This window comes from Nannobrachium achirus (assembly GCF_963921795.1).
Source record: "Nannobrachium achirus genome assembly, chromosome: 10".
NCBI classification, from domain to species: domain Eukaryota; kingdom Metazoa; phylum Chordata; class Actinopteri; order Myctophiformes; family Myctophidae; genus Nannobrachium; species Nannobrachium achirus.
The window spans coordinates 11,330,606-11,340,605 of NC_137819.1; the positions used below are offsets into that span (position 1 = coordinate 11,330,606).

General features: G+C 41.9%; 1 protein-coding gene and 1 pseudogene across 2 annotated transcripts in view; one reads left to right on the forward strand and one right to left on the reverse strand.

Annotated features, from left to right (window-relative positions):
- LOC308293400 (NACHT, LRR and PYD domains-containing protein 3-like) overlaps positions 1-10,000 on the reverse strand; it is a 323,097-nt gene that overhangs the window by 266,501 nt on the left and 46,596 nt on the right. The window lies entirely within an intron of this gene.
- The window catches only part of LOC308292286 (ankyrin repeat and IBR domain-containing protein 1-like), a 26,303-nt pseudogene that overhangs the window by 4,004 nt on the left and 12,299 nt on the right, over positions 1-10,000 (forward strand). The window contains exons 5-8 of the transcript in view: positions 442-602; positions 2,497-2,585; positions 8,670-8,800; positions 9,972-10,000. The exon at positions 9,972-10,000 is cut by the window's right edge and continues 112 nt beyond it. The product of the transcript in view is annotated as an ankyrin repeat and IBR domain-containing protein 1-like (transcript). The remainder of the gene's footprint in view (positions 1-441; positions 603-2,496; positions 2,586-8,669; positions 8,801-9,971) is intronic.

The window sequence follows — 10,000 nt, forward strand, 5'->3', positions numbered from 1 at the left end:
CACTATGCAAGTTTAACTATTGTTTTCCACCTGTCCAAAAGTCAATTTCTGATACGGACATCACTCTTTGTAATCATCCTATGCATGTGGATAGCCCTAACCCTAACTCCATATACTGTACTAGGTCAATGATATAATGATATAACATGACGATATACTGTAGTAATAATATATAAAATAGCAGTCATTCGATTCATTTTGATGGCATATACTACTTCTATAGTCATGAGTTTTGTTTCTTTTAACAACCAATTAAAAAGCATCTGTTTTATTTTAGTGTTGGCTATTCAAAAATAGCAGATCCACAAGCTCACGCCATGTCACTTCGTGCTGCTTGCGAAAAAGTTTGAGAATTTCTGATTTAGAAGGCATTTTGTAGAATTCAGCCTCGGGTCTCTTTTTTGTGCATTTCCACATCCTGTCCCCTGTCTCCCCCTGCAGGCGTTTGTGGAGAACAACCCGGCCATCAGCTGGTGTCCGGCGGTGCGCTGTGAGCGGGCCGCCAGGCTGAGCCGGCCGGGACCAGGAGACAACGACCCTCACACCTTCCCTCTGCTGCCCTCCCCTGCTGTGGACTGTGGCAAAGGACACCTGTTCTGCTGGTAATACCCTACCCTATACTATACTATACTATACTATACTATACTATACTATACTATACTATACTAACACTACAGTATACACTCCCCTGCTGTGGACTGTGGGAAAGGACACCTGTTCTGCTGGTAATGACACTACACTATTACTACACCACACTACACTACACTACACCAGTAAGACTCCCTAATCGGGAGATAAGCGACCGTAGGTCGCTTATCTCCACAAATAGGGCAAAAATGTGTTTTTCCAAAATCTTCCTGATCCATGTTGATGACATGAGTGTAGACATGCTGTGTAGTGATTTTCGTGATTTTAGGGCAAAATCTGTAGGAGCAGTGTCCAAAAATGTGTTTTTAAAAATCGGCCTGAAGGTGGCGCTATATGGGACAGATTCATGTTGATGGGATGAGTGTAGACATACTGTGTAGCGATTTGCGTGATTTTAGGGCAAAAACTGTAGGAGCAGTGTCCAAAAATGTGTTTTAAAAATCGGCCTGAAGGTGGTGCTAGAAGAGGGCCATGTGAGAAATGAGGGGTGGGGTCTCCGCATTGCCTTGGCGGACGAATAGGTACCGGCCCCGGCTCTCCCGGACGCTCCTAGCCGGAGTTACGGCATTTTATGTGAGCTGCAGTCGAGGGGGTCCTCCACTGGGGGCGCCACCACTTTTGCATCCGTTCTGGAGCACCAGGAGTGGGTGGTCCCCAGGAATTCCCCGTGAGCAGCCCCGTTGGGGTGGTCATTTGGTCATTTTTGCACATTTGGTCATTTTTTACACCTGGGGGTCCCCCAGGGACCTGGGGGTCCCTGAAGCTCCGGGGGTCCTTGGAGGTTGTAGTTTGGCAGGTAAGGAGTGCGTGTACCAAGTGCTACCCAAAATTTGGCATGGATGGGGGCAACGGTTGTGGAGATATGAGCAGGGCAAAAGTGTGACGTGTGACGGACGGAGAGACAGACAGACAGACAGACAGACAGCCGGTGGAGGTTTTGGTAGTAAATGCGACCTACGGTCGCAACTACACTAAACTACATTAAACTACACTACACTAACACTACCCTGCTGTGGACTGTGGCAAGGGACACCTGTTCTGCTGGTAATTAAATACATTACCCTAAACTACACTAACACTATACAGTACACTCCACTGATGTGGACTGTGGCAAAGGACACCTGTTCTGCTGGTAATGAAATACACTACACTACACTACACTGCTGTGTACTGTGGCAAGACGATCTATAGGCTCACAACGTGTCACAATGTAACGTCAATGGCTATACCGGTATATCATATTTATATCTAGATGCTTAAAAAACGACTAATCAACATCTGAGCTAAGCATAGCCGGTGAAAAACCTTTTTAGATCAGTTAGAACCCGGTTTTAATCGGACGTCTAATAGCCGACTATGGCTCACTGGGTCTCTCTACCTCTGTGTCTCTTGCTCTCTCTATATCTCTCTGTGTCTCTCTATGTCTGTGTCTCTCTGGGCGTGTCCACATATCTGGCTTGCAAAGCGGCATAAGACCCCTGCCTAGTATAGCAGCATTACTCCCTTACATTTGAACCTTCACACATGAGCAGCTAATGTGAGTGTCAACAAAGTGACGTACTTCCTGCGTTTAGGTTTGTCCCATTGGTCAGTGTTTAGCTCTGTCCCATTGGTCAGTGAGTGTCTCTACAGGGTGAGAGTACAGCAGTGCTGAACCATGAACCTGTATTGAACCCTTGAGCTTGTGACCCCACAGAGGCATAATGTGTTTTCTGTCCGAGACCTAACGCCTCTTCTGGGTTATTCTCTTAACATGGGAGTGGATGGGGGTCAATACATCTGCGTCTGACTGTCTGAACGTACCCTCTCTCTCTCTCTCTCTCTCTCTCTCTCTCTCTCTCTCTCCAGGGAGTGCCTAGGTGAAGCTCATGAGCCGTGTGACTGCCAAACATGGAGGAACTGGCTGCAGAAAGTCACTGAGATGAAGCCTGAGGAACGTATGTGTTGTTGTTCACTGTTCACTGTCACACGCCATGCTGACATATAGAGTCCTAGTTGTTGTTCACGGTTCACTGTCAGACACTTAGTTTTTAGTTTAGTTTAGTTTAGTTTATCAGCACATTATTATAAAAAACATTGAACAATACATAATGAGGATACAAAATACTGCGCAAGGAGACGAAGAAGCCAATCAGGCTTATTTGGAATCCTTTCCTTAATGAAAGAGGTCATTCATAAACAGATACAAGTTCACTAGGAGCAATACAAAATGTACACGTTATGTAAGAGCAGCTGTGCAATAAAGAGGTAAAAACTCTAAATCCTAGTTGTTGTTCACTGTTAACTGTCTGACACCACACTGACTCACAATCACATATAGAGTCCTACATCATAGATACATTGCCTTCTTGTAGTGCTACTTCAGGCTGCTAACATGTTTCAGCACAGAGGCTTCCTTCCTCAGAGCTTCATGAAAACATGACTCTGTCAGACTGTTGTTGTTATGTCTTGTACATGCAGTACATGGGACTAGAACACATGTACAAGTAGTAGTAAAAACTATTCATGAAACAAAGGTGATCATTGCAGTAATAACTAAGCTATTGATTGATTGATTGAAGAATGTATCAGAAGTTTGCATAGGAAAAGCAGTTTCATGACAGTACAGTTTACTGGTACAAAAGATCAACTAAAAGGATACACTCAGGAAAGTGTATGCTATCCATCCTATGATGACTGAAAACTAAACTAAAATGTTATGAAGGGACTAGTGGAGAAGAAATCCAGTAGAACTAAAAGACAAGTCATGTATTTTACGCTTGGTTGCACTCTGAAAATAGCGGATCTACAAGCTCACAGCGATCTAAATCTGCAGTCTAACAGAACACTGGTTGCATCATCACAGTATATCACAGGTCTCTATAATGCAACAAGTCTCCAGCATGGTATTTCATGGTTTGTTACTCCCTCTAGTGGCATTATCTTGTATAGGTTTTGCTTCAACATAATGTTCTGTCAGCATACTGAACATTTCGTGCAGTTTTGTGTCGTTTTGTCTGCCTTTCCACAGGGACAAGTGGGCTTATAATATACCATTGGTGGAATTGCAGTTGATAAGGTTTATGTTAAATTATATTTTTATTTTTATTTAATTACCTGTACGCAGTGTTGGGCAATATTACTTAGGAGAGTAATTGTTACTTATTGTGGGCTCGCCTATAAGGCGAGCACACTTTAGATATTGTCATTATTGTGGGCTCGCCTATAAGGCGAGCACACTTTAGATATTGTCATTATTTATCTATCAGGCAGGCAATCAACAGTAGACGGGATTTCGGTTCCTTTCTACTCCTACATACTTAGTGAGAAAATGAAAATAAAAACATCAATGTGTTCAGTTTACAGTGGCGAAGTGTGCTATTATTTTCTATAGCAATCGGCCAAATGGTGGCGCTGTAGGAAGCCTTCGAAAGTGCGAACTTTGAACAGGTATAGCTCATGCTGTGTTTGAGGTCCAGCCATGAAACCTGTATACACGTATGCGTCTCCTCATGCCGAACAACTTTTACCCTCTAACTTTTGACCTCTGACCTTTAGGTCTCCCACAATTCGGAATTATATGAAAAACAGTAAAAATCTATCTCCTCCTGGGTTTTTTTCGTTACGCGCACAAAACTTTTTTCACATGAACTTTGGACCAATACGGTCAGATTGATCAACCAGATTTTTTTTAAAGTGAAATATAATTTTTTAATAATTCAATCAATATTGCGGTTTTATGCAAATTATTCTTTTGCCTCTAAATCATACATGCAAAGTTACACGTTCATGGCATTTGGCAAATATGTAGAGGGTTAGTCAAAATATCACTGCAACCAATCTTATTCCAATCGGCCAAAGGGTGGCGCTATACGAAGCGTTTGAAAATTCAAACTTCAAACGGGCATAAGTCATGACTCATTTCGTTTGAAGACATGCAACTTGTTACACGCGTGCTTTGACTCGAGCGGAAGACATCTGTGTCGTTGTTAAGTAAGCTCCGCCCTTCGATTTTCCGCCATTTTGAGCAGTTTGTAAAACGCGTAAACCCGCTTTTATTCTGGAATTTTCGCTCCACGTGCACAAAACTTTTTTTACGTGAACTTTGGACCGATATCTAAAGATCTGTCAGATCGGATTTCTTTAAAATTGAAACATGCTTTTTAAAATAAATTCAATGAATATTGCAGTTTTATGCAAATTATTCTTCTGCCTCTAAATCATACATGCAAAGTAACATGTTCATGGCATTTGGCAAAGATGTAGAGTGTTAGTCCAAATATCACTAAAACCAATCTTACCCCAATTGGCCAAAGGGGGGCGCTATATCATTTTGAGCAGTTTGTGAAACGCTTAAACCCGTTAGGATTTTTTTTTTTGCAATTTGCATGAAACATTCTACACACAATCTAAGGACCTTTATCTAATATGCCTATGAAGTGCACACACACACAAAAAAAAGAAAACATAATGAATATAGCTGCAAGCAGCGATAAAGTGTCCAAAGCCAAAAACACCTCAAATCATGAACACAGCCTGGGATGTGCGTGAAATCTTGCAAGCACATTCCCAATAGGTCAAGGAACAGATACCAACCTTCTCACATTGGCCTGTTATAGCGCCACCAGCGGGTCAACTTTTGCACAACACATTTTTGGAACAAAATGGACCAATCTTTGACGTCAGTAACGTCAAAGAGAGCACTGCCTGCGATCTTGACATTTTGTACTTTTATAGCCATTGTTTTCTGGCTTGAAGCGAGCCCACAATTGTTTCGAAGGAACAATATTTTTCTAGTTTATTTATCTATCAGGCAGTCATATAGTAGACGGGAACTTCGGTTCCTTTCTACTCCTACATACTTAGTGAGAAAATGAAAATAAAAACATCAATGTGTTCAGTTTACAGTGGCGAAGTGTGCTATTATTTTCTATAGCAATCGGCCAAATGGTGGCGCTGTAGGAAGCCTTCGAAAGTGCGAACTTTGAACAGGTATAGCTCATGCTGTGTTTGAGTTACAGTCATGAAACCTGTATACACTTATGCGTCTCCTCATGCCGAACAACTTTTACCCTCTAACTTTTGACCTCTGACCTTTAGGTCTCCTACAATTCGGAATTATATGAAAAACAGTAAAAATCTATCTCCTCCTGGGTTTTTTTCGTTACGCGCACGAAACTTTTTTCACATGAACTTTGGACCAATACGGTCAGATTGATCAACCAGATTTTTTTTAAAGTGAAATATAATTTTTTAATAATTTAATCAATATTGCGGTTTTATGCAAATTATTCTTCGGCCTCTAAATCATACATGCAAAGTTACACGTTCATGGCATTTGGCAAAGATGTGGAGGGTTAGTCAAAGTATCACTGAAACCAATTTTATTCCAATCGGCCAAAGGGGGGCGCTATACGAAGCGTCTGAAAATTCAAACTTCAAACGGGCATAAGTCATGACTCGTTTCGTTTGAAGACATGCAACTTGTTACACGCGTGCTTTGACTCAAGCGGAAGACATATGTGTCGTTGTTAAGTAAGCTCCGCCCTTCAATTTTCCGCCATTTTGAGCAGTTTGTAAAATGCGTAAACCCGCTTTTATTCTGGAATTTTCGCGTCACGTGCACAAAACTTTTTTTACGTGAACTTTGGACCGATATCTAAAGATCTGTCAGATCGGATTTCTTTAACATTGAAACATGCTTTTTTAAATAATTCAAACAATATTGCATTTTTATGCAAATTATTCTTCTGCCTCTAAAACATACATGCAAAGTCACATTTTCATGACAAAATAGTGTAGAGGGTTAGTTCAAATATCACTGAAACCAATCTTACCCCAAATGGCCAAAGGGGGGCGCTATATAATTTTGAGCAGTTTGTAAAACGCTTAAACCCGTTTTTATTCTAGGATTTTTTTTGCAATTTGCATGAAACATTCTACACGCAATCTAAGGACCTTTATCTAACATGCCTATGAAGTGCACACAAAAGAATTATAAAATAATAATAATAAATATAGCTGCAAGCAGCGATAAAGTGGCCAAAGCCAAAAACACCTCAAATCATGAACACAGCCTGGGATGTGCGTGAAATCTTGCAAGCACATTCCCAATAGGTCAAGGAACAGATACCAACCTTCTCACATTGGCCTGTTATAGCGCCACCAGCGGGTCAACTTTTGCACAACACATTTTTGGAACAAAATGGACCAATCTTTGACGTCAGTGACGTCAAAGAGAGCACTGCCTGCGATCTTGACATTTTGTGCTTTTATAGCCATTGTTTTCTGGCTTGAAGCGAGCCCACAATTGTTTCGAAGGAACAATATTTTTCTAGTTACTTATTACTCCTTGGAAAAAGTAATAATATTATATTACTTATTACTTGGAATCAAGAGTAATATGTAATATATTAAGTTATATTACTTTCTTTTTTTTTTTTTTACCTGCAAAATCTGTTTAGCCAGCTCCTTTTAGAACTGAATCCAATTTATTGGAACAATAAGAGTCTCTGGGATGCGATTAAAGAAATTATAATTGCAGGCTTTGTAATTAATTAATCTCAATTAATCACATTTTAATCACACATCAATATTTGACCTGGGAACAGTTAGAAACTTTTTTAATGGATTTTATCAATTAATAATTAAGACATATAATATATAACCCAACAAAACATTGCTTATTTTTTATTGCATTTAAAACTCTCAGCTCTGTTGAAGACCCCTGCCTATATTATCCTTAAATAATAGGCTACATATTTTCTTTTCTGCCTAAAAAGTGTAGGCTATTTTAGACGTGAGGTTTAGGGGCTCTGGGTGTTCCCACTAAGGAAAGTAGGCTTTCAACTCCCTAAAACCGTGACTCCGTGAGTAGTTTTACATTTTATAACAGACATGAGGCTTATTGGGCTCAGACAGTGGAGGCTATGCTAACTGGCTATTAGTGGCTAACAGCAGCAACTCAGTCCGCAGTGGTCCACCGTGGTCCCGCTGAGCTCCGCGGACGGTCCGCGGCGGACCCCCCGCGACGGACCCCTCCGCGGCGGACCCCTGTGGACCCCTCCGCGGCCGAGAGGAGTGCTTGTAGATTGTAAATGTCCCGCGTCGGCATCGCACGCTGATGCTCGCTCTGTGACTGTGACAGGCAGCGCAGCGCTGACACTGCACTGGTCCATGCACTGGTCTCATGACATAAGCAACGTCATAACTGTGCGCACTGCGCAAATGACTGATCTACAAGCTACATCGCATCTCTGTAGAAGTGTAGATGTATGTTGATGTCTTGTAGATCTGCTCTTTTTCTGCAATCGGCTAAAATGGCTAGTAACGGAGTAGCGAGGCTTTTATTTTGCGAAGTAAAGCGTTATATATTACCATTTGTTTTAGAGTAATACCTTATATTACTCGTTACTGGAAAAAGTAATAATATTACAGTAATATATTATTAGTAATTCGTTACTGCCCAACACTGCCTGTACGTAGATGTGAGCCTGGAAACCAGATGAATCTGCCATTGCAGATTTGGTCTGGCACCGCTCAGATGTGATTGGATTTCATTCCCTCCAAAGTTGTGAGGGACCAATCAGGGCCCAGTGTGCAATTATAGGGTGGCTTTATCACCAAAGGCATTTTTTAAATAAGCCTTTCTTTGTACACTGCTGTGTTTTTTCAGCGGAATATTGGAGCAAATATTCTGTATTTATTTCCGTTTTTTAATTTCCATTTCGTATTATTTTTTTCTGATCTTCGTAACTGTCACAACTGGGTCCCTTGATCTCTCTCTCTCTCCTCTCTCTCCTTGGCCTTAAAAACGTTTTTGAGGATTTTGGATTTCCAAAACGCGAATAAAAAAGAAAAAAGCAGCAGTGTGGAACCAGCTTAATATCCATGCAGTGATATTGATGTTTGTGCGTGTTGTGTGTGTGTGTGTGTGTGTGTGTGTGTGTGTGTGTGTGTGTGTGTGTGTGTATGTGTGTGTGTGTGTGTGTGTGTGTGTGTGTGTGTGTATGCGTGCGTGCATGCGTGTGTGCGTGCCACAGTGGCGGGTGTGGGCGAGGCATACGAGGACGCTGCCAACTGTCTGTGGCTGCTGACCAACTCTAAACCCTGTGCCAACTGCAAGTCACCCATCCAGAAGAATGAGGGCTGCAACCACATGCAGTGTGCCAAGGTACACGCGCACATGCACACACACACACACACACACACACACACACACACACACACACACACACACACACACACACACACACACACACACACACACACACACACACACGTTTGCATTACTTAGGACGACGATTTTATGAATGCCATTCTTGATTTTTTTACGTGTATTACTTTCGTCCTCTTCTTTCTTTGGATTGACGAGGCCAAAAAAACACTTTGGACGTCGGTTGAACTATTTTGAAGTGCGTAAGCACTTCAACTACTAACCTCGCGTCACCAGTCTTTCCGCCTGGGAGGAAAGCCTGTAGTGGGAGAAATATGTGAAAAAGGTGTTCACTTCCGGCAGAAAGCGTGAAAATTTGCACCTAGGGGTATTTTTGTGCGCTGAATTCAAAAATTGACGGTCCCAAGCACTTTTCTCAAATTCACTTTTCTCTAAAAGACCCCCCAAAAAATCTTCTTTAAGTAGCATGTGAGGGGTCTATCTAGGGGGTTTTCATGATTCTGAATCCATTCCAAGCATTTGTTTTGCACAAAAACATACCTTGGGCAAGAAATGGACCCCACACAACTATGGTTTAGTGATGAGTCATCACTTTTCACAGTTGTGTAGGGTTGACCTTTCTATAAAAAAAATTGTCCTATGTTGTTTTCTGACACAATGTCCTTGCCTTTTAACGTGGGCCGTGTGCGCGTCCATCGTGCACGACGGTTCATGGATCACGCACGCGCTGCAAGCATGCCGTGCATGCCGTGCATGCCGTGGTAAACTTTCAAACACATCAACAGTCCTTGATATTCCATTACGAACATGTCGGCACTGAGCAGTCAGCCAGCGTAAACAAGGAAGCAAAGCGTCCGGGGACCGGAAACAGGGGGCGAGTAAATTTACCCCCATTGATTCCGGAACGGGTCCCCATCCGGAACGAATGGGGGTACATTTATTGTTATCACATTTTTGTCTTAGGAATGCAACAAAAAACTAAAAATATTATTGAACTCTAGTCTCCATGGCATGACTAATCAATAGAAAAAAGTCATTTTGGGGGTGAACTACTCCTTTAATGTCTCTCTCTCTCTCTCTCTCTCTCTCTCATGACCGTAGAGGTACACGCATGCACGCACGCACTCACGCTCGCATGCATGCACACACACCAGATTGACTTTCACAGAAGGTGAGTTTGTGTGTTTGTGTGTTTGT